We start from the raw sequence: 6,782 nt of genomic DNA, 5'->3' as shown, positions 1-6,782 counted from the left end.
ACTGCAGAAAGTTAAAAAAACTTGATTTCATTTTACAAATTTGCTGAATCCAGCAAAACCATTTACAAAATATTTGAAATTCAATTCGGTTTATAATTTCTTTAAAAATTTGATAAATAAGGAAAAAACCAATAGAAAACTTCTATAACTTTTTTCGCAGAACTCACAATTACTCGAAGTATGGAGAAAAAGTTATAATTGATTTAAAAGTGTTATTCTAAAATGTTATGTTTTTGTTTGAAAGTTAAATAACTTTATTCTATTATCAAAAGTCATGTCAATAACAAAAAAAAATGTATATTTAGATTCAGGGCAACCAAATCAGTAATAATTACGATCAAAATGCATTGTACCTCTATAAAATGAAAAATTTGTAGCCTTGTGTAGTTTATCAAAACCATTTTAAATGCGACGTTGAGCATTTAGTCTTCTAAATGCTCAAGGAAAAAAAATTATTGAGGCTGAAATTGGTTTCATGAAGAAAATTTCATATGAGCATAACATGTGTAATGACATTAACGAATTTGTTCAAATTCAAATTTTTAGTACCAAAGTAGTAATAATCTATTATTTTGGATTTGTTTTGCTAATTCTGTAGACCATCATGAGAGGTTACATGGTGTCAAAATTGAAGATATGTCTGAATTCAGTAGTCGATGAATTAATTTTTAAAATTAAAAGGCTTCGTTCAAAACTCTGTTTAGTTTCACTTCTTAATGAAAACCAATTTTAATGACGAGGTAGCATTTATGTATGACAAGTTTAGAAAATATTTCCATGGGGAGAGGTTAAACCTCTAAACCTTCCCCCCATTCGCACGGCCTTGCGTAACAATCGGATTAGAGCCTAAAACTTTTTATGGATGATAAATCGAATAAAAACCCCTTAAAGTTTTCTTGACCGTCGCCGCGTCGTTGAAATCCGTAATTTGTGTAGAATAAGGTTGCCAGAATTTTTTTCACTACCATCCGGGCCTAGCAATTCTGGGCATTTTTTCAAAAAAACCTGGCAAAATCCGGGCATGGATTTCAATTTTTCCATTCCAAAAACCAGGCAAAAACCGGGCAAAATTTAGGAGTTATTATTTATAAAAGCAAAGAAAAAATGCAAAAAAATCGAAATGAATATTTTTTTAATGTAATTGCAGACTTCCAACAACTTTTTGGAACACTTAAATATTTAAAGTTTTATAAAAGTAAATCAGCGAAATTATTTGAAACAACCGTTAAAAATTTCCATACCGATAATCGATTTTACTGAAACTTACTCAAAAACTTTGTTTTTTTTTTGGTTTCTTTGTTAAAATTGTGAAAAAATCCGGGCAATATCCGGACTTTTTTTACGATATCCGGGCAACCGGGCCGGACCGGACTTTCTCGAAATTTTGCATCAAATATCCGGGCAAACCCGGATAAAACCGGGCAATCTGGCAAGCTTAGTGTAGAACTAAAGATTCTGAAATTTTTTTTTATTTAATGAACAAATAAAATCAAAAGAACCATATTTCATAAGTCGGTGTTAGTTGTTTAATTTTAAACATTCAAATTATAATAATTTTATCTGCAATGTGATGAATTCATTCATTGATTAAAACCCGTCTATAAGATTTAGTTTGCAAATATTGCAACATAAGAGCCAAAAAAACACAGCTAAAAATAATGTGCATGTGAATTTATTGCGCTGAACCATCAAGTTGCATTCACAAAGTTTTGTAACGGTCAATTACACGTTTGTCGAAAAGCTAACACAAAACAATTCTGATCCTTTTGAGTTTATTTCATCTAAAAGCGCACGATAATATCTTTACCTTCCCTAATTCAGGGTGTTTCTTACGGGTCGTTAACGCGAGGTGACCGACCACGTTTGGAATTCGTCCACCATTATCCTTAGTCGGTCGCATCGCCATTTTTTGCCCTTTATTCATTCATTCATCCGTTCCTACTGGCTTTTCCGGTGACAACTTCCGTTGGTCCACTGCTACCTCACCTCCAAAAGTCCCGGCCGGAATGGCCGTAATAATGAGATGTTGATGAAGATAATAAAAACAATAATTAGCCCAACCGGAAGATGCTCCCCGGTTTTAGTCGTAGTCGTAGATGGATTTTTTTTTCTCGGAGAAGACGGCCGTCGGAATTTTTTCGGGATAAAGGGTGTCCTGCCGCTTCTGTCTGTGTTCTAATTTTACCGTTGACTTTTTTCATCTCCCCATTGAAAAGAGTTGAGATAAGTGGAGGATGGTTTTTGGTAAAGGGTCGACGACGACGACGTGTAAGAACTTTTATTGTTTCACGAAAAGACATTCGTTTTGAATGAATCGCCTCGGGTGATTCAGTAGAATTCACGTGCCGAACAAACTGGAGTTAATGTACCTTTAATAAATCTACTTCCTGTGTGTCTTTTTGGGATGGATTCCGCAGGAATTTTTTTTATTGCGAAAGTAAAGAGTTCATAAAAGAGCTAATTAATCAGAGATTTCGAGGGATTCAAGTTGTCTCTATGGTTTGACTTGTGTCATTCTGATATTTGGTTTCGGAAAAGTTCACCTTTGTTTAAGTGATAAAGCTATGAATAGAAATATGCATAACACACCTTGCTTCACTTACAATTCAAATAAGTCTCAGCTCAAGCGACAAATTGTTTGTATCAATCTTAGTCCCTAAACGAGTAAATATAATCCAAAAGGGAGTTTCCACAGAGAAGTTTCATTCCAAAAGGCATCTGTACATGACCATTTTGGAGCCAGCCGAAGAGAACGATTTTGCTCAAAAGCTAAGACTTTTCAGAAGTGCAAAAAAAAATATGGAAAACAGTAGAAAAAGTAGGTGTGAGCCAAATTGCTTTCTTCGCGGGGTGCCGTCGCCAAAAAATGTTTGCCAAGTTCAGTTTCCATTAGAAGAGATGTAAAGCTTAGTTCTTTTAGAAATGGGACACTTTCATCTGCTAATACCTCGTTTACTAGTTATTGGATATTCAAAATTTTGACAGCATTTTGTTGCCTGTAAAAAGTATTATTCGACCTATTTTTTTCAAAATTTAAAATTCACGCGTTTTTGAGATATGCACGATGCAAGAGAAAAAGAAAGAAATAATTTTGCACAGTTTCCTTTAAAATTCGTCATTTTTAAATTGTTAGCTCACAAATCCGTTGATTATTCAAAAATAATTGAGTTTTTGTGGTGGATAAGTATGCAAACACTGTCAATAATGTCCACAAAGTTCAAATCAAGCATTGGAGTGAAGCAAATGATCGGCAACTACGGTTAAGGGTCATCAGGGAGGTCAAGTCTCATACCAGCATTTTTTAATTTTTCAATAAGCGAAAAACTAAGAGTCGATCGCTGAAATGTCCAAAACAATTTTCTCCGAGAAGCTGAATGTGTTGCCTAGTGATGACTCATTGAAACCCAACCTCAAACCACCATTTTTTGCTAGTTCCAGAGCTTGTAAGCTGTAAAGTCGGTACCGAGGCTATGGGACAGATGATTTCTGATGAACGACAAAACTTATGAAATACCCTATTTTAAACAAATTCCAGCGTTTGAATCCTATACCTTGTCTGCTCGTTGCAAGATCCCGAGTATATTTAAGTATGTTTTTGCAGGTTATTTTGTATAAAATTATAATGATTTGACAAAATTCTGCTCCTGCGAAAAAAAAACAAAAATTTTCAAAACGAAACTTTGGTTTTCGCTGTTTTTAAAATCCTAAAAAGAGTAATTTTGTTTGTACCATTCGCAACCTACGATTTATATCACCGATTTAACTTCAAGTTCAATCTTATGATGTTTTTAATTCGTTATTGTCAGATTTTGCCAGAAGAAATTCCATTAAAAACGTTCTAAAATGTGGTCAAAAATAATCAAATTTGTTCATTTCGAAACTACTGTATCCACTAAAATGCTTCCAGTTTCTTTTAAAAGAGAAGTATTGGACCGAAAAGTATCAGAAATTGAAGAAGGAGGGTGAAGCCACCTCAAATATAGATTTGACGAAAAATAAGTTGGAAAAACTGATCAATACCATGACTGAAAAAAGTGTGCGCCGGCCAATGGGAGATACCAAGAATAAAATAAAAATTTCTCTAACAAAAAACGATAAAAATTTTTTTTCAAATTTTTTCAAGAAATATCATAACATTACCTTCATTTTCTTCATAGAAAGTATTTCGATCAAACGAATGGTTTTTGAGATACACGCATTCGTAACTGTCCCATTTCTAAAAGAACTAAGCTTTAACAACCGCAAAAACAAATCGTAGCCCAAAAGAAGTAAGTGGGAAGGTATAGCTTATACTTCTTCTGGCACCGCGAACCGTGCTGGATTCGCGACTTTCGCCGAATTGTGGAAATCCACTTCTGACATTCTCCCTCGAGATCCGTACGGTTTTTTTCCTGTTCATCCTTTTGTACCGCTCAGGGATATGAAAATTATATATAAATTTGGCTAAGAATATTGCCCGGATTAGGTGTGAGCACAGGTGAGGGATTGGTGAACCGGAAATATCATTTGGATGAAAAATACTTAAAAGGTAAGATAATTAATAAATTGTGAATAATTTTCGACCGTATCACGTATGGGAACCGAAAGTAATTTTTTGCAGCGGTCTAGTATACATGTGTCAAATTTGGTGAAATTTTTTTAGTGGTTTTTGAGATAGGCTCTGACCAGAAGAACAAAGACAAAAAAATTTCAGCTCAACTAACGACTTTTTACATACTTATAGTGAGTAACATTTTGCACATATAAATATAACATTATTAACTAGTTTTTATGAAAATTTTTATTAGATTCCATTTACGCAATAAAAAGTTACTTAAAAATAGACAGAGGTGCACTTTTTTTGGGAGTACGAAGCCTTATCGGATAACGTTAACAAGGTTTTCTATTTCCTGTTATTGCATTTTTAATTTGAAATATAGTAGTTCAGAAATGTAAAACCAAGTTTTGGCTTACATCTTTTGAAATCGCAGGTTTCAGCGGTGAAAAATAGCAATGGTACAAGGTGTGAGCGTCGGAACAGTTCAAACCGCGTTGGAAGGGAGAACAGTGTACTTTCGTAGATTCCCCAATACGCGCTAGGAGACCTGGCCCTGCTGACCCTACAACCGACAAGAAAATCAAGGATAACTACAAACGGCATCCTTTGGCATCAGTTCAGGATGAGGCTAAGAAACTAGGTACCTCATCGGCTAACGTCATAAAACTCTGCCTGGACCACAATTTTATAAATATCACCCCAGAGGGAAAGGATGTGCCTGCATCAGTGAAAGCCATTTACATTGAAAATTTTCAAAAAAGCCAACACAGCTATTCTGTAGTGTTGGCAGTTTATTCTGAGTGGTTGACCCAGAAACCGATTGTATTTAAGGAATGATTCAGAGTTTGAGAATCACTAAGAATAAGCGACAAAATTGTAATCGCTATAGGTCTAAGTTTGCTTATAAGGACTTGACAAACTGAAATGAATAAACGATATTTCCAAACCAAAAACCTCGCTGCTAAACGTCTGGTTAGGAACAAGAGTTGGCGTGAGAGGAGTACTCTCAAGAGATCGTGGAAAAACTTGCGGTTAGCGATTCCAAAAGTATTCCAGTCAGCCAGAGGTCCGAGGTCTGCTAAGGTTCGAAGCGGTCATCTAGAAATAAGTCGAGGTCCGAAGTGGTCAGCCAAGATGTCCCAGACCCAGATCCAGAAGATAGAAGCGAGGTCCACCAGGAATTAGGTGGAGTCAGCACCCAAGGAACGAGTCCGGGTAGCATGCGTGACTTCTTTTTCGACGGCTGAGAGGATATCTTCGCAGTATTGAAGTTGAGGATTGAGTGTCGATTAGTGTCCAGATTATCTACACCATGGTGTAAACCCCCGAAGAAGACGACTGCGCAATTCCCACGAAAAAGCCTGCAGAGGAGAAACGGCGCCTGGTTGCTCTCCGGAAGCGCATAAACGAGGATTCCGAGGCGTTGGACGAAATCGTTGTGGCTGTCAATAAAACCGTGCAGAACCGCATCATCGAGGAACTTTTTTTTTTTCCGGGATTTTCATCCCTTAGGATGATTCATCCCTTTTCCTTCCGTGGCTTGTAGTTGTATTTTTTTTTTTGTACATTTTTTTTGTATTTGTATTTTTTTTTGTATGTTTTTTTTTGTGTTTTTTTTTTGTGTTTTTTTGTGTTTTTTTTGTGTTTTTTTTTGTGTTTTTTTTTTGTTTTTTTTTTGTTTTTTTTTTTTTAATTTAGGAAAGGAGAGTGATAAGAAATTGAAAGATAGGAAAGAGGATAGGACAGAATATAGATTTCAAATTTCAGCAAATAGGTTGCTCTTTCGGAGAAAACTTATGACTTTTTCCTCTTCGTCTGGGTCATTCGAAAGAATTTCGCGAAGACTATTGGAGAGATCACTGTCTGTTCGAGCTTGTTGGTAGATTTGGCACTGCACTAATATGTGCTTAACGGTTATCTGTACATTACAGGCATGACATACTGGAGGGTCCTCTTTCTCCATCAGATGACCATGGGTCAACCTTGTATGCCCGATCCGCAACTGTGTCAGAGCACGCCGTTCGAGGAAAGCCTTGCGGTCGGTCCAAGTTGAGGTGCAGTTCTTTACCTCTCTTAATTTGTTATCCCGACACCTGTTCCATTCATTGCTCCAGGTTATAGAAAGAAATTCTTTGAGCCAGTGAGAGACATCTGGAGAAGGGATCGGTATGTTGGGTGGTTCATGTTCACTACCTTCGGAAGCAAGACGGTCAGCAGCTTCGTTGCCCTGGATGCCGACATGGCC

This window comes from Uranotaenia lowii, chromosome 1 (assembly GCF_029784155.1).
Source record: "Uranotaenia lowii strain MFRU-FL chromosome 1, ASM2978415v1, whole genome shotgun sequence".
Classification (NCBI taxonomy): Eukaryota; Metazoa; Arthropoda; class Insecta; order Diptera; family Culicidae; genus Uranotaenia; species Uranotaenia lowii.
Note: the sequence above shows the minus strand (reverse complement) of the source record.